Source organism: Lactuca virosa, chromosome 8 (assembly GCF_052849685.1).
Source record: "Lactuca virosa cultivar CGN04683 chromosome 8, Lactuca_virosa_CGN04683_v6, whole genome shotgun sequence".
Taxonomy (NCBI): domain Eukaryota; kingdom Viridiplantae; phylum Streptophyta; class Magnoliopsida; order Asterales; family Asteraceae; genus Lactuca; species Lactuca virosa.
Genome location: NC_136433.1, coordinates 245,411,856 through 245,431,939, shown reverse-complemented (window position 1 = coordinate 245,431,939; position 20,084 = coordinate 245,411,856).

The window sequence follows — 20,084 nt, the reverse complement described above, 5'->3', positions numbered from 1 at the left end:
ACTATATTTGTTCAAAATACGACCAACATGTGTTCGGGAGTGATCATGTTGGGAAATGAATCTAGAAACTTACCTCGTATCCAAAATCTTCAGGGAACTCAAACATAAACAATTAAAATACTATAGGAGTATTTTGGAAACCTATTTACACATACTCTCTACACACACTCCTCACGCCCAGTTTTTCACGCAGTCGCCATGGACGAGGTACATCAAGGGGTCCTTTACTACCAGGCCCTAGTGGCTAACAGAGTGATTGAGGAAGACCCTGTGATGGGTCTAGAAGCAGCTCCCAGTGTTGGGCCTAAGGAGTAAATGGAGACAGACTACGAGTTTGGAGAGACCGACGAGGTCATGGGGGAAGACGGGACACTAATGAAGTCCCCAACGAGCCTCCTACCTCAGAGGCGATGCAGGACCACCCCACACCATCGAGGGACCCCATTGATAGGACTCGCTCCTTAGAGGAGGAGGTTGCAACAATTAGGCAACAACTATTAGCAGCAGAGGCCTGAGCCGTATAGGCGGAGCACCAGAGGGACGGGGTCGTCAGGGAGATTACCGAGATGGCTGATCTTATGGCACGACATTTTGGCATGTGAATTCACCACCAGACCCTACTCGACGCAGCTAGTACCCATTCACCCACTACCATTATGATTTTCTTTTATATACTACTCTATGTACTATCGACTACATGATTAAGTGACTACACTACTCATGGAGTTGTTACTCTATTGGATTTTATTTCATGTATTGTATGCCTTATGTAGGAAAATTTTCATGTACTCAAAAGTTATCATTAATGAAAACGGCTATATATTTTCTCATGATGTTGTTATCTGTTATGTGCTCTATTACTATTATTACATGTTGATTTTATGCACTCGCTTTCTTATACACAACCGAATCACCGACACTACTCTATAATCAAGAAATCGCGAAACTAAATACACTGGATACTAAACATCTTTCCGTTCCATGACAAAAATATGCCTCGAAGACAGACACGCGGGAACCGCAACGCAACACCACCACCACCAGAAATGAACTCAGCTACATTTCAAGTAGCGGTTCAGCTGCAGTTACAGCAGCACTGACTCATATCCACAATAGAAACAACGGTGGAGGTAATGGACAAGGGGCCGGAAGCTCAAACCATGGGATGAACTAAGGACCCACCAGGACCTGTACCTACAAGGACTTCGCAAACGCCAAGCCTCGAACCTTCAACGGGACGGGAGGCGTGATAACTCTGCAATGGTGGTTAGAAAGAGTGGAATCGGTGTTCGAGATCTACGGATGTCCCGAGGAGTGCAAGGTGAAGTTTGCGGCTTGCACATTCGTTGATCAAGCTCTCTCTTGGTGGAATGGTCACGTGGAGGCCATGACACTCCCAGTGGCAAATGCTATGCCATGGGAGGAGCTCAAGGAAATTCTGATGGCCGAGTACTGTCCAAGGAGAGAAATCCATAAGTTAGAGCAAGAACTGTGGAATCTCACGGTCCAAAACTCTGACATTGATGCATACATCTCAAGGTTCGATGAGTTTTCACTCTTGTGTCCAGGGATGATCACGACTGAAGGGAAAAAGATTGAAAGATTCATTTGGGGATTGACCTCTCCGATTCAAGGAAATGTAATCGTAGCAAACCCTGGAACGTATGACAGTGCTAAAAGGCTAGCCAAGAAGTTATACGACCATGGAAACAAGAAGTGTGCCAAAGCAGTAGAAGCTGAAGTTAAAAAGGAAAGTAATAACAAGAAAGGCAAGAACAACAAGTGAAAAGGGCGACAAACCCAAGAGACATTAAAGAAACAACAAACAGTAGCTGTCCATGCTGCTACTGCTCAAGTTACCTCAACACCACATGCTCCAGTCTCATCTACACCAACTGCTCCCAAACAATACTCAGGGACCCTACCCACGTGTAGCAAATGCAATTTTCACCACCATGGAGAATGGAGGGAGATGCATTGCACGAGTTGCAATCGAAAGGGTCATACCGCAAGATACTGTAAAACTCAGCCTCAACAGAACCAACAGTCAAATACCAACAACAACAACAATCGCAACAACAATAACAATAACAACCATGCTGGGGCCAGCTACACTTGTTATGGATGTGGAAGAACTGCTCATTTCAAACGCGATTGCCCCAAAGCCAACAACCAGGGCGCAGGAGTGTCAGGAAGGGTATTGACAATGGGTCAAGGTGAAGCAGTTCAGGACCCAACAGTTGTTACTGGTACGTTCCTACTTAACAACACTTATGCATGCATTTTATTCGATAGCAGAGCCGAGCGACGCTTTGTTTGTAACAAATTCAAACACTTACTAAATCAATAACCCCAGAAGCTCAACGAAGCCTTTGCGGTGGAGATGCCTAATGGGAAAACCGAAATAACCAAAGATGTTTACGTAGGTTGCACGTTATCACTAAACAACCATTCATTTCAAATAAATTTGATGCCAGTAAATATTAGGAGTTTTGATGTGATAATCGGCATGGACTGGTTAAGCCCCCATCATGTTGATATTATGTGTCGCGAGAAGGTCGTTTGCCTTCACCTTCCTAACCACGAAACCCTAATAATCTATGGTGATAAACCTGGCGTCAGTCTTCGTCTCATCTCGTGCATCAAGGCACAAAAGTGCATACACAATAAAAACTATGCTTTCCTCGCTCATGTTGTGGATAAAACCAAAGATGAAGTAAAAATTAAAGACATCCTAGTGGCATGTGACTTCCCGGATGTATTTCCAGAAGACCTTCCGGGAATACCCCCAGAAAGACAGGTCAAATTTCAAATCGACCTAATACCAGGAGTCACATTAATTGCAAAATCACCCTACAGGTTAGCTGCCACCGAAATGCAGGAGTTATCCAGCCAACTAAGCGAGTTGTTGAGCAAAGGATTCATCCGACCAAGCTTCTCACCCTGGGGAGCTCCGGTCTTGTTTGTCAAGAAAAAGGACGGATCTTTCAGAATGTGCATCGATTATAGGGAATTAAACAAGCTCACTGTCAAAAACCGATACCCACTCCCTCGAATCGACGATCTATTTGACCAGCTTCAAGGAGCTAGTTACTTCTCCAAAAAAGATTTAAGATCTGGTTATCATCAACTTCGAGTCTGAGAAGAGGACATTCCAAAAACTGCCTTTCAAACTCGATATGGTCATTACGAATTTGTTATGATGCCCTTCGGTCTAACAAATGCCCCCGCTGCATTTATGGACCTCATGAATTGAGTCTGCCGCCTATTCCTTGATAATTTTGTGATCGTCTTCATCGACGATATTCTTATATACTCTCGAAACAAAGAAGATCATGGTCAACATCTCTGCCAAATCTTGGAAACCTTAAGAGCTGAAAGATTATATGTAAAGCTCTCCAAATGCGAGTTCTGGATCCGCAGTGTAAAATTTTCGGGTCACGTAGTCAGCAAGGAAGGGATTCATGTAGATCCTTCCAAGATCAAGGCCATTGAAGGCTGGGCGATCCCGAAAACACCAACAGAAATCTGACAGTTCTTGGGTCTCACAGGCTACTAACGAAGGTTTATCCAGAATTTTTCCAAGATAGCCAAACCCCTCACCACCTTGACACAAAAATGTGTCTTTCAACTGGACGGAAAAGCAAGAAGCTGCCTTCCAAACCTTGAAGCGAGCCCTCTGTAGTGCACCAGTGATATCCTTACCGGAGGGAACCGAAGACTTCGTAGTCTACTGCAATGCTTCGAATCAAGGATTAGACTGTGTCCTCATGCAGTGTGGAAAGGTGATAGCTTACGCATCCACACAATTGAAGACGCACGAAGTAAATTACACCACCCATGATCTCGAGCTGGGAGATGTGGTCTTCGCCCTAAAGATTTGGAGGCACTACCTCTATGGTACAAAGTGCACCATCTTCACCGATCACAAAAGCCTCCAGCACATTCTAAATCAAAAGGAGCTAAACATGAGGCAGCGAAGGTGGGTTGAGCTGCTAAATGATTATGAATGCGAGATCAAGTACCACCAGGCAAGGCTAACGTGGTAGTCGATTCCCTGAGTAGAAAAGAATACTCAGTTCGCCAGGTGAAAACCTTATCAATAACCATCCACTCCCACCTAACCTCGTAGATGAAGGAAGCCCAATCAGATGCATTGAAGTCAGAGAACGCCAAAGACGAAACACTGTGTGGGATAGATAAGAACTTTGAAGCCAGGGAGGACGAAACTTACTACTTCATGAATAGAATCTGGGTTCCTAAACTTAGGGGATTCAGAGAAATAATCATGAACGAGGCCCATAAAACGCGATATTCCGTCCATCCAGGTTCAGATAAGATGTATCTGGACATTAAGCAGCATTATTGGTGGCCAAATATGAAGGCAGAGATCGCCACTTACATGGGCAAGTGTCTCACTTGCGCCAAGGTGAAAGTGGAGTACCAAAAGCCCTCGGGACTATTACAATAGCCAGTAATACCCGAGTGGAAATGGGAAAGTATTACTATGGATTTCTTAACCAAATTACCTAAGACGGCAGATGGATTGGATGCTATTTGGGTGATTGTCGATAGGTTAACTAAATCCGCTCATTTCATGCCAATAAAAGAATCGTACAAGATGGAAAGATTAACTTGAATCTATATCAAAGAGATCGTGAGACTCCATGGAGTGCCAATATCTATAATCTCGGATTGAGATAGTAGATTTACTTCATGGTTTTGGTAGTCACACCAGAAGGCTATGGAAACACAGCTAGACATGAGCATTGCTTACCACCATCAAACCGATGGCCATGCGAACGGACCATCCAAACACTCGAGGACATGCTTCAAACCTGTGTGATCGATTTCGAAATGTCATGGGATACTCACTTGCCCTTGATTGAATTCCCGTACAACAACAGCTATCACACAAGCATAAGGGTTGCTCCTTTTGAGGCCTTATATGGTCGCAAATGCAGATCACCTCTCTGCTGGGTTGAGGTGGGTGACACCCAGCTGGCAAAAGGGAAATCACCGGACAGCACCCTTACATGACCAGAAATCATTCGAGAGACTACAGAGAAGATAATCCAAATCAATGCCTGACTCCAAGCGTCGCGTGACCGACAAAAGAGTTACGCTGACAAACGAAAAAAACCTCTAGAGTTCCAAATCAGAGATCGAGTGCTATTAAAGGTCACTCCAATGAAAGGGATGATTCGTTTTGGGAAACGAGGAAAACTAAACCCATAATACATCGGACCATTCGAGATTCTTGCCCGAATTGGTCCAGTAGCTTATAAGCTGCAACTACCTTTGGAGCTTAGCAACGTACACCCCGTGTTCCACGTCTCGAATTTGAAGAAGTGCTTATCAAATGAAACCCTTGTCATTCCTCTAGAAGAGATCAAAATAAACGAGAATCTCCTGTTCGTCGAAGAACCAGTCAAGATAATGGATAGGGAAGTTAAGCGTACGAAACAGAGCCGCATTCCGATTGTAAAGGTTCGATGGAACACTAAGCGTGGACCGGAATTCACATGGGAACGCGAAGACCAGATGAAGCAGAAGTACCCTCACTTATTCTCTAATTCATGATCCTACCTTTCAAAAGAATTTCGGGACGAAATTCCGTCTAACAGGGGGATGATGTCACAACTAGCATTTTCGCTAGGAAATTCCATTTTCATGTAAACATCAACTATTGTAAGACTTGTACTCCAAGTGAAAATCATACTATATGCTAAAATGAAATCATCCATTTGAATCAAAACTCCCGAGTGAAGTTTAACACCTAATACAATACATCTCATATATTTAACTATGGGTTGAAAACCCTAAAAATCCCGGTTCAAATTTATTATGGACTAGGATCCTCTTATTGGGCCAAATGGACCAGTAAACTTTCAATTTGGCTATTTTGGCCCAAGGAACCCTATTTGGGCTCTAACTGGACCCACACTCATGAAACTAAAGTATTTTGGGTCATGTGGGCCTAGAATGACTCATCTAATCCCTCATAGGCCATGATGGGCCGTAAATGGTTTCATAAGCCCTAATGGGCCGTAAACTATTTTCTTGGGCTTCGTTGGGCCGTAAACCCTTTTTCCTTATCTCTATTGGGCCGTGAACCCTCATGAGGGCCCAATGGGCCGAAAACCTTCATCTTGGGCCTCATAATTTCGAACTAAACCAAGAAAAGGCCCAAACTCTTTCATTCTCTCTTCCTTTCCCTCATTTTCGGCCCAACAAAAAAAACAAATGGGAGGGAAATAGAGTTGGACACCTCAACATTACCTAGTGGAAATCCATGCAAGATTTCATGTATCCATGCAACCCTCAAATCACTCTCTTCATAACTCAACACTCCCCTCTCTCTTATCTCTTCTCACTCTCGACCATAAGAGCCTCCATCACCAACATCACTCTTCATTTTCAAACTCAAGATTCTATCATCCTTTTTCCTCTCTAGCACAAAGAACTTTCCCCCTCCATCCTCCTAGTTTTCAAGAGTTTTAAGGACACACCAAGAACTCTTCAACAAAGCTCATCACTCATGGTAAGTTTTTGTTTGACTCTATAGTTTAACTTCAAGTTTACACCAAAAATCTCTTCTTCACCCACATCATTTCATGATCTATGCTCTTAGAACTTCATAGATCTCGAAAACCTTCTCAAGAAGCTTACTAGGGCCGATATCTTCTCATTTCCTCACCAAAAAACCGAAAACTTCAACGCAAAGTGAGTTCATACCACTATTTTCGATTTTTACTTTGTTTTGGGGGAGAATACAAGTAGCTTTGTGTAGATCTATGTGTGTATGCATGATTTTGTTTGTTTTTCTAGTTATATATGTGTTTATGTGTTGTAAACTTCATGAACTTAAAGATCTACTAAAAGATGATGATATTGGTATAACATAACACCTATTTCAAGTTATCTTACAAGAAAAATGTTTAAAACACATATAAGTTACTTAAAGCTAAGAAAAACTTCATAAAAGGGGCTAAAAGTGACAAAATGACAAAAGAATGGGTTATTTGTGTAACTCACGGCTAGTAAGGGGTTCAAAAGGATTTTTTTGCTAAACATGGCAAATTTCGACATTTAAGACCTTACAAGGACTAAAAATGTAAACATTTTCATAAATGGGCCTTATTTGGGCTTCTCACGGTTTTGGGCCCAAAAATTGTAATTTGTGATCTTTTATGGACTTAAATGTCATTTTCAGGAAAGTTGTGCCAAAAATGTAAATTTTTGATAAGAAGGGTTAAAGATGTGAAATTATAAAAATTTGGGCCAAAAAGATGAAATTATCTATAATGGGCCGAAGATATATACTTTTTATAAAAATCAAGCCAAAAATGATGTTTTTGACAAAAGTAAGTTAAAATGTTATTTTTACAAAAACTAGCCTTAAATGCAAGTTTTGTCCAAAAAGGGGCCTAAAATGTTATTTTTACCAAAATTGGACTTTAATTGTAAATTTTTGGCTTAATGGGCCAAGAATGTCATTTGCACAAAAGGTGGGCCTTTTATGTCATTTTAGTAAATATTTGAGCTAAAACAAACAATATAATAACAAATGGACTAATTATGTAATTCTCATGGTTATTGGGCCTTGGTGACCCATTTATATGCTTGATAGGTCGTGAATACTCTTTATATGTTTATTGGGCCTAATTGACCCATTAACATGCTCGACAGACCTTGGATACTCTTTGCGTGCTATTTGGGCCTGAAAATACCTTACATGTGAAATGGGCCTTAGTTGTCCTTTTACATATATTTTGGGCCCATGTGATATAATCTCATTCCTTTCTGGCCTGGAAATGACTTACATGTTTAGTGAGCCTTAGTTGTTCACTTACATGGTTCTTTGGGCCTGCAATGTGTTTTATATGTTTCTCTTCGTGTAAATTCGATTAAGGATCTCGTGAGACGTGTCGGTTGACACCTATTGAGTGTACGATCGTAGCATGTAGTTATAACCAGAGTCTTTTGGAGGGAGAGCGGGGGTTTGTGTATAGATCTATACGGGGATGACACCCCACACCTAAGCTGTTCGCTACAGTTAGACTAAACTAGTCTAGGTCGACAAAAACCTTATTCTATTTTCCGTCAGCGTTCAACATCGCTAAGACAGGCGAAATTGTCATTATCTAATATGGTTATAACGACTCACTTAGAGGAATTAACATTATGAAATTTACGGGAGACCATTCTCTTTTCTCTTTGGATTACTCGGGAACATACTCGCGCCGGTACTTGACCTCGGGGGTTGACATACCAGCATTCTCTTTTACAGGCAACATAGGGTTGCCTAGGGGCATTCTCTTTACATTCTCTTTACATTCTCTTCATTCACTTTTGGCATTCTATTAAACAATAACACACATGCATTAATAAAAGATCGGACACAAACATACTAAACCATTTTAAGAAAATACAAGATTTTCTTGTGATTACAAAGTTATACAAATCATTTTCTCAAACATGCTTATGAAAAGGTCAACATTTTTATGTTGACCTTTTTAAATTAAATTGTATTCTCAGGAAACCGTTAAAGCAGGTTGGGCTGAACAAACTAATGGATGTTTTGTTATATTTTATTTCATCATACTTTAATTATTTTGGCATGTAATATTCAAACACAATACTCGATGTAAACAATGTATGTTGTTATATTACATGTGTGATGATGATGATGTTATGTTTCAGTTATATACTATGTGATGATACTACAAGGATGAAGTCACACATAAGCCCCTGGACGTTTCCGCCGTCTGGTTCGGGGGTGTGACATTCTAGATAATTAGATCTACGCTTCCAATGATTTAGAATCAAGTCTCAATATAGATAATCATCAAACACCATGTAATTCATTATTAAGATTCGTATGTTGAGTATGAGCTTAATCTAGGGTTTCAATGGCAACTCATGAACTTGAGTTATAATTTCAATGTTTGATTCAAGTTTGATGGAATTATATTTCATTAATAAACGAGGTCATGTTAATGGATAAATTGGAAGATTGAGTTGATCGTAAAAAGGAATTGGAGGTTAATTGGAAGAACATGAAGTAAAGCAACTTTTGAGTTGCATCAATTCTAGGAAATCACCCATTACAACCCATGATTCCAATGAAATTGGATATTCCAAGGTTGGTGGGTAATTGTAGAGTACATGTTGTTGTGATGATATTAGATGTCGAAGTCTTAGTGTCTAATGCCGAAGTTTTAGTGTTTGTATCGAAGAGTTTATTTGTACTTTATTTCGAAGGTTATGCACCTTCGATATATCTATGTATTTCTGAGAGCATTTATGTTTTGAATGTTAGTGTCGAAGTCTCTTTGTATATTTTGTAGTCTGTTGAGGTTACTATAAATAGTGTTGTGGTCTAGGTTACTAGTAGCGCTTTTTCAGATTTCTTTTCATATCTTGTACCCTTGATTGCATCCAGACTAATCAGAGCTTAAACAGAGTTATTTACTTCTCATGTTCTATTACTTTTACTAAAATCATTACTTGATTAAATTCATAACTCATCAAGTGGTATCAGAGCAGGAATCATCAACGTGTTTGAAGAATTCTTTTCGATTTCATCTATTGATTCAATCGTTTCTGAATTCAACAATTCCGCATTTTGAAATTTGTTTTTCTTCGAGCATTGTTTGAGACAGTATGATTCTATAATAAAAAAATTTGTTCATTTTCATTTGATTTCAATTTAGTCTGATCTTCTTCCTTTTCTAAACAATTCAATGTCAAACATGAATGTGAACACAATGATGAATTGCGCAAACTTGCTTGGATCATCTAGAAAGAAATTGATGTTACTTTAGGAGTACTACGATCAAGGGGAAGATTGTATGGATGACTCTTTGAATGGAATTGATGAAGATCTGTGGCGTTCAATCGATGAGGTTCATATCGTGTTGGTGTTGTTGAAGTTGTTGGTATTGCTTCTCAAAATGAAAGTGGAACTGAAAATCGACGCAAGCAAGAAGCGAAAAATAAGAGACGCATCCGAGAATTGAGAGGTGCATTACCTCCAGTGGTTTACAACTATATTCATGGTTGTAAAATTGCACAAGACATCTGGAATATTTTGAAAGAAAAGTTTCAAGGAAATGAATGAACAAAGAATAGTTCTATAACTCAGTGTTGTCTGAGTTGTCTGAGTTTAAGCAAAAAATGACTGAGTCCATTGAAGCTTACTATGATCGACTTAATGTATTGATCTATAAGTGTTGAAGGTATAAGGTTATTCAAACTGAGTTAGAGTTCAACATAACCTTCATACTGGGATTAAGTAAGGAATGGAAGAATATTCGTCTGATGATCAAAACGCATGAAAATTTTGATTCATACTCTTTGTCAGTCTTTTATAACATTCTCAAAGCACATGAGTCTGAAGTCAAACAAAATTGTTGATGAAAAGGATAAATCAACTTTTGGAGGTCCTTTAGCCCTTGTTACGAAGACAAATTCCAAAGATGTTGATTCAAATGAAGAAAATTGTGATAGTGAAGAAGGTTTAATTGTGAATTTAAATGATGAGCTGTGGCTTATTACTCAAACAATAATGTCAAGAAGTTTTACAAAAATCCGATGAAAGGGAACTTTAAGAACAACTCATTCAAGAAAACTTCTTCGATGTCAAACTCTGGAGTTTAGAATAAGAATGATGAAAATACTAGTGAAAAGAAGTCTGAGAAGAAGCTTTATGGGTGATTCGGGATATGATTGAAACTAATGCAATGGGAAGAATCATATCGCAAGGGACTATATGTTGAATAAGAAGGAGGAAAAACAAGATAAATTCAAGGATGAAGCATACTATGCAATGAACATTGAGGAGTTAAGGGAAAAATAGAAGAACTTGTCACTTGTAGCCAAAGGGGTAGAAGAGAGTGATGACACATATCAAATCTGGTCTTTAGGGTCTGATGATGAGGAAATGCGTCATCCAACGCATGGATAAATGTTTGCAAAGAATGTTGGTGATGAGAGTGATGAGGAAAAGGTGAGAGAAGAAGCTGAGTGTGATAACGAAGGATAGAGTGTCGAAGATGATCATATCGAAAGATGTTGTTTGATGGCTGCATCTTCACGCTCATCATTGACTGATAAGGTACGTGATCTTTTAATCTGACTTAATATTTCTTTGAATGCATATAATTCAATCTTATCTAAAATAGATGATGTGTGTGCTTACTTGAATGATTTGTTGATATCTTTGAGTAGTGATTTGGAGAAAACAAAGACAGAGTTGTATGAGGTTAAGAATAGGGTCAAAAAGAAAAATTCCAAGATAGAGAATTTGAATTTGATGTTGAATCATGTTACTATAGATATAGATTATGTTAGTATGGACAATATTTTGTTGATCAAACAGAGAAATATCTACTATAATACTGCAAAAAAGATTTTATGGGAAACTCACTTTTTTATATCATTCATCTGAAATTTGCAAAGAACAACATAAGAAACTAGTACCATTTATCACATTTAAAAAGGAATTGGTTGATGAAATATGTTTTGAATATGAGAGTAGAGTTTCTATGTTTGATTAGGTACCAAATGATTCATATGCTTACGGAGTTGTTAATATCGATGAATATTTAGATGTTGATGATTTAGTGAATATTGTTAATGATACACTGAACAAGAATGAACAAGTTAAAATTTTGAATAAAACTGAATCTTTGACATAATGTTCTCAAGAAATTTTTTTTGATATTGAAGATGATTATAACAATATCCGATTTTAAATAAAACTAAATCTTTGGCACAACATTCTCAAGAAAATTTTGTTGATATCGAATATGATTATGAGAATATCAGTGAAATCGAAGAAGAAGAAGAGTGTTTTGATTGTTCAAATTTGTCTATTTTAAAATTTAATTCATTAACTAGAAGTGATGAAAATATTGGTTTAACATCAAAGATTAATAATGATTCTTCTTCAACAACTTGTAACAATGTTATTCGTGATTCAATTAATATCAAACATATAAATAATAATGAAAGTCACTTTGATTATCTTTCTATTGAAGAAGAAATTCCCCGGGTTGTCGAAGCACAGGTTTTTTAGCATACAAATGAATATACAAAGATTTTAAATGAAAAAGGAAAGTTTTATCTTGAACAAAATGTTGTGTTATATCTACAATTCAAAGATTTTCCAAATCAAGTTTTTGTGACAATAGGAAATGGAGAAAATGTTACTACAAAGTTGAAGGATTTGTTGGAAAAAGATAACATGAAAGTAACTGATGAAGATTTTTATTCAAATCAAAATGTTGTAGAAAACAATTTAAATAAAAAATCAAAGACATTTCAAAGGAAGAAAAATCAAAATTCGAGTTATGAAATCAACAAGAAAGAGAAGTTAGGTATTTGTGAAGGTTTCTATCGATCGGATACACTTCAAGTATGAATAAGAAAGAAAAAACTAACTAAACAAAGATTAAACAGAAAAACAAAGAACACGAGTAATCACAAAGATGCTTTCACTAAGAAAAAATGTTCTCATAAAGAGATCAAAGGTCACAAAGACGGTCACCAAGACATTAGGGTTTTACCCTAATGTTGAATATATATACAGTTACAATAACTGAAATCCCACTAATTAAGGGAAGTATACCTATCTAAGTAAGGATCTGATCCTAATCACAAAGATTATATATAAGTTATCTATTCTATATATACACATATAACTGCCTAATATACAAAGGATCACTGAGATATTTAGCTTCACGCTGACGCTGATAAGGTCTTGTGTTGGTGCTGGCGTTGGTACTCAGTGTGTAAAGTGTTTGACTCATCAGATGATAAGGTGTGACCTTACAATCTACCCCTATCTGATGATGTCTAAACTAATATGCAACAATTTTTTTCAGCTTTTAGATTTAGAAGATAATGAATGCTCCTCATGAGAAAGTGTATGACTCTTCCCCATGAATGAGTAGTAGAGACAGTAAGAGCAGCGGAAACAATCATCGTATCATGGATTGCAGCAGAATGATAGAATGTTGATATGTTCCCCCTTAGATTTATAACATTTAAGGTCTGCTCCCCCTGAGAATGAGAACCTCCTTTCTTGAAATTGGTAGCATAGTTTATTCTTAACTTGAGATATTTGCCCTATCACAGATGAAGCAAATGAAGAGTATTGGTATCTCGCCTTGAAAGAATGAATATGTTGTGAAAGTATTTCCTCCTTTTTGACATCAGCAATAGTATGGTATTAGTGGAAGTGATCCGCGTATCCGAATTACTCCATCAGAGGATCAAGAATGCAGCTGACGATCAAGTGAGATTGTGATGTCTCCTGATAGTATGGGTTTGAACTATCATTCACTAACATAGTATTGCAAGGTCTTATCAACGTATAGTTCTACATGCTGAAGCATTAACTTCTTTTATTAGAAGAATAAAGGGCAAGAATGGAATGATGCATGTAATACATTCCGGTATGAAATGTACCCATCGGCAAAGAGTGTCGAAGTTTTATCAGTGTATGGCTAATACAGTGAATCATTAACCTCTTTAATAGAAGAATTGTTAGGAAAGAATGGGTAGGTGCATCTAATACATCACGATCAATGATATACCCATCGGCACATGTTTTTTGAATTCTCATCAGTGTCTAGCTTCATACACTGAATCATAAAATTCTAAAGATGAATATATGGCAAGAATGGATTGGTGCATTTGATAAGCTATGGTGCACAGCTTAACCATTGAAGCAAATTTCTCAAGCTCTCTTTAGCGTATGGTACATTACGCTGATTGATAAAGCTTTAAAGAAGAATTTAAGGGCAAGAAGGGATTGGTGAGTGTGATAGCCTACGGTACATAGACTAACCATTGTCACAAAGTTTTATACTTTTATCAGTGTGTCATTTATCATAATGAATCGTTAAGTTTTTTTAGAAGAAAATAAGGATAAAATGGAATGTTTCAATCATGCTGAGGTGGAATCAGCGTGAATGATAAACATTTTTCTCTCATCAACAATAAGTGGTTTATCTTCCGTATCATGGAGTTGAGTTACAGTCTAGAATATAAAATTCACCATCAATTCATTTAATTTTGTACAAGACAAAATATGCAAGGAGATAATAGTGTAAGAGATGGTCAACAGAAGAATAGTTAAAAAGGAATATACAGCTTTTTCGGAAGCCCTTTACGTAGCCTTTTTCAGGAGAATCATAAAACTGATGATAGAAGATCTTTAGATTTAAAAGCTCGTGAATCATTTTCCTTTCTTCAAGATACCCACTTTTTAATATAGTCTATAAAATAATACACAAACAAGATCAAGAACATCAATATAAAATAAAACTCACTACAAACCAAGAATAATGAAGCCTTTAATCGTTGAGATGTTGTGGATAGATTCCAAGCTTCATGTTCACCAAGAGCAAGAGAGGAACAGGAACCAGTCTTTGTAACCTAAGAGTTAATTGGCTCAAATCCGTGTAATCATCGAGTTGACAAGATCAACATGAGGGAACTTAAGCTTTATCAGATTATGAGTTAGTAAATGAAAGTAAGACTCATTGTATTGATGGTTGCTTCTTGCATCCATAACAATGAGAGGATGAGAGAAAAGGTATTATCAACAAGAAGAAGACTTGATGCCAATATTCTTCTTAATAGCTAGAGCATTCATAACATTCTGAATAGCCCCAACTTTTTCTAACTCTGGAAGGAAGAGATACAAATAATCCATAGATATGCCTGAAAATAGAGAATAGAAAGAAAAGAGAGTTTTTGTGAACATTAGATGCAAAGCTTAAGTAAACTATGTAAAGTTCTTTAAAGAAAGAGATAATAAAGGAAGCACTTTTTTGTTTTGTTTTGTTTTGTTTTGTGTTTCTTTTTGTGTTTTAAGAAAGCAAGGAAAAGCAAAGTCGAGTTAAAAAAAGTCATTGAAAGCATGCCATGATCTGCAATCAATTTGTTTAGGGTCTTCTCGTCCAATGCCTTAGTAAAAATGTCAGCCATTTGATCAGTGCATGGAATGTAGAACAACTCCACTTTTCCATTTTGAACAATGTCCCTAATGAAGTAATGACGAATGTCAATGTGCTTGGTTTTGGAATGCTGCATTGGATTATGTATCATCTAAATGGCAATGGTGTTGTCACAGCAGATAAGAGTCTTTGATAAGTTGAGACCATAATTTAAGAGCTAATTTTGAATCCATAGAATCTGAGCACAATACCTTCCAGTGGCTACATATTTAGCTTCAGCGGTAGAGTAAGCCACTGGTGTCTGCTTCTTGCTAGACCAACTCACCAATCTATCTCCTAGCATTTGAGCCCCTCTTGAAGTACTTTTACTATCAATGCAACTTCCACCATGATCCGAGTCAATGTATCCCACCAGCTTGAACTCTAAATCACGAGGATATGAGATTCCTTAGGATTGGCTTGATATCGAGCACACAGTATGGTGAAAAACATAATGTCACGACGACTGGCAGTAAGATAGAGTAGCGAACCTATCATTCCTTGGTACATGGTTGCATTTTTAGTGGATAACTAATGCATAGAGACGATGAGACCCTTGTTGATGATATCAAGCATATCATAGTCCATGATCTCGAGAACATCCATGACATTTGATTTTTAAGCAGTAAAGTTGTCTTCATCAAAAGGAGGGATCTTGTTGGGAACAGACAACTTGGGATTATAGGAGGTCGACATGATAACTTGAGTGTATCGAAAACCTACTCTTATACCAATTGAAGGTTTGTATCGATCAGATACACTTCAAGTATGAATAAAAAAGAACAAACTAACTAAACAAAGATTAAATAGAAAAACAAAGAACACGAGTAATCAGAAATATGCTTTCAATAAGAAATAATGTTCTCACAAAGAGAATGAAGGTCACAAAGACGGTCACCTAGACATTACAGTAGGATTTCACCCTAATGTTGAATATATAGGATTACAATAACAAAAATCCCAATAATTAAGGGATGTATACCTATCTAAGTAAATGTCTGATCCTAATCACAAAGATTACGGATCGTAAATCTATTCTATATATACACGTATAACTACCTAATATAAAAAGGCTCACTAAGATCATTAGCTTCACACTGATGTTGATAAGGTCTTTGTGTTGACGCAAGTGTTGGTGTTAACGTTGGCGTTGGTGGTCAGCGTGGAAAGTGTTGGAGTCATCATATCATGAGGTGTGACCTTACAGTTTGGATTGTGAAAGGAACTAAATCTTTTGTTAAAGATATCTCAAAATAAGTTGCTATGTCTATTCCAGAAGAGTTAAAAGTTCAAAATTCACAGCAAAATTCACAAAATTTGTCTTTGAAAAATGTTCAATCCAATAGATATCTTCGATATAACTCTTATTGGAAGAATAGGTGTAATCTTCAGAAACAAAATCGTTTTCAACAAGGTTCAAAAAATCATTTTCATCAAGGTTCACAAAATCGTTTTCATCAAGGTTCACAAAATCTTTCACACAATCATTTTCATCAAGGTTCTCAAACTCATTTTCGTCAAAATTATCCGAATCGTTCTCAACAAAGCTCTCAAAAATATTTTCAACAAACAAATCAAGAAAAATCTACAACAAATGTTGTCAAGAAAAATGTAAATTTTACACCAAAAGATCCCAAATTTCCGAATCCTAATTCAAAGCAAAATTCGGAGGTATCCTTTTTTAAAGGTAAAAATGATATCAATAGTTTCAATCATTGGTTTGAAAACAAAGGAAAAACATAGCAGTCACACTTATATTCACAAGCACAAATAAAGGATGCTTATGAAAACTATTTGTGTGAATAAAAAAATAGAAGTACTTCATCACAAGAAACATTATCAAATCCATCAAAATGGAGTCAAGAAAAATCCAAAACACAATTGGGGTTTACAAAATGCAAAGTCGACAATGTGAAAATCAATATTAATGCTTCGATGTTGAATGAATATGTTTCGTCACCTCAAAGTAATGAAGTTGATTTGATTGATCGAATTAAATTCAAAGTTCAAAATTTGATTTGTAATTCTACATTGCAAACTAACTTTTACACTAGTGTCAATGGACCAAACAACCTTGGCTACCTAAATCTCTCTAATTGATTGCAGATGCTATATGACATACAATATGCTGAAAATTGGTATATCGATAGTGGTTGTTTGCGTCACATGACTGGAAGGAAAGAGTGTTTAAGAGATTTTAGGAAGCTTAACAATGTTGGAGTAGTGAAGTTTAGGAATAATAATAAATGCACAATCAAAGGATATGGCAAAATAACAAATATAAATTTACAGTTAATAGAGTTGTTTATGTCGAAGGTTTGAAACAATATCTCGTAAGTGTGTCTCAATTAGTTGTAGGAACTGGAAATCAAGGGGAAATCTCCAGAAAATTCCCAATATTTTGGGAAAATTTTTAATCAAGTCCTAAATTTTATTTTTTGAATAGAAAAGTCGTGAATTTTTAACTTTTTAAATAGAAAAGTCCAAGAAACCGGCTAATTTATTCACTTTAGCCTTTTTTGACCTGTTCAGCAAGTCATGAGACAAAATTGTTAATTTTTCGAAAATAATGGGACTTTTTTGCAGATTTCATCAAAATTTGTATATAATGAATAAACATATTTTTTTTTTACATATTTATATCTATTTTTACGTATTTGTGTATTTTTAAGTTTATATATATATATATATATATATACGTATTTTTATGTATTTTAAATGTATAAACATATTTTTTTACTTATTTATATGTATTTTTTTATTACCATTTTACATATTTTTATGTATTTTTATGTGTTATTATTTATGTATTATGTATTTGTATGTATTTTTACGTATTTCTGTATTTTTTAATTATTTTATATAGATGTTTATGTATTTTAAATCTATAAACGTATTTTTTACGTATTTATATCTATTTTTAAGTATTTTACATAACTTTTATGTATTTTTTTTTTGTGTTTTTTATGTATTATATATATATATATATATATATATATATATATGTAATTTTTAAAGTTTTTTATATATTTGTTTATGTATATTTATGTATTTTAAATGTATAAATGTATTGTTTTACGTATTTATATGTATTTTTTAAAGTATTTTACATATTTTTGTGTGTTTTTATGTATTATGTATTTATATGTATTTTTGGGTATTTATGTATTTTTTATTGTTTTTTATATAGATGTTTATGTATTTTAAATGTTTAATCGTATTATTTTTACGCATTTATGTATTTTTTTTTACTTCAAGTCGTCTTCACCATTTCATCTAATTCGCATAGCTTCTTCGAGTATGTCTAGATGGTTTTACAACATAACCATATATTTTAAGCCTTTTCCATTCGATGTTTAATTTCAAGATAAGCTAATGGGAAAAGCTTCAAAACATGTGGGTATGTAGGAAAACCATCTAGACATACTCGAAGAAGTTGTACAAATTGGATCAAATGGTGAATACGAATTGAGGTAAAAAATACAGAGATATGTAAAAAAAATACAGTTATATATTTAAAATACATAAACATCTATATAAAAAACTTAAAAAAAATACATAAATACATAAAATACATAAAATACATATAAATACGTAATACATAAAAATATCATAATACATAAAAATATGTAAAATACTTAAAAATACAAATAAATATGTAAAAAAATATGTTTATACATTTAAAATACATAAAAATACATAAACATCTATATAAAAAACTTTAAAAAAATACATTAATACATAATAAATAATACATAAAAAAATAACACATGATAATAAATAAAAAATAAATAAAATACTTAAAAATGCATATAAAAACATTAAAGTATGTGTTTATATATTTAAAATACATAAACAATGTAAACATACACATATATAAACTTACAAAAAGACATAAATATGTAAAAATATATATAAATACATAATAGATAAAAAATAACACATAAAAATACATAATATATATATATATATATATATATATATATATATATATATATATATATATATATATATATATATATATATATACGTAAAAAAATATGTTTATACATTTAAAATACATAAACATATACATACAAAAACTTAAAAAATACAAAAGTATGTAAAAATAGATATAAATACGTAAAAAATACGTTATACATTATATATAAGTTTTGACGAGATTGGTAGAAAAATCTCATTATTTTGGAAAAATTAACGATTTGATCCTATGACCTGCTGAATAGGTCAAAATTGGCTAAAGTGAATAAATTAACCGGTTTATTGGGCTTTTTTATTCAAAAAGTTAAAAAGTCGGGACTTTTCTATTTAAAAAATAAAATTTAGGATTTTATTAAATTTTTTCCCAAAATATTGGAACTTTTCTGTAGATTTCCCGAAAATCAAGTGTTGTTTGATGAAGCACGAAGTTTAATCTCCAACAAAATTACAAAATAAGTGTTGTTAAAGTCCAAAATCAAGTGTTGGTTTACCCTCGATTTGCTTACTATTGAATGCTTCCTCAGATTTAAGCTGCCTTTAGCGTCGAAGGCTTTCACACTTAAATTTCAAAAATCTCAATAATCTTGTTTTAAATGACTTAGTTTATGGTTTACATGTTCTTAAGTTTGCCAATGATTCATTATGTGCAACTTGTGAACAAGGAAAACAACATCGACAAGGACATCCAATCGTCATCAGATCAAAGATAGTTGAACCTCTATAACTTCTACATATGGTTTTATGTGAACCACTGACAATTGAATCAATCGGTGGGAAGAAGTATATTTTAGTCATTGTGAAACATCCCAAAAATACAACCCAAAATTTTCGTTTTTAAAACATTATTAAGACCATAATCTCATCACCATAGTATAAAATCATAAACCATGTGCTTCAAAATCTCATAATATCTATCACATATCAAATCACATGTCAAATATCATATCAAAATATCAGAGTAAAACTCCCAGGCTGAAGAAGGTGGTGTGTGCCATGCGATCATCCCGAGCTCTTCCCTTTGCTACCGGAAGTACCTGAAACCAAAACTGAAACTGTAAGCACGAAGCTTAGTGAGCTCCCCCAATCTAC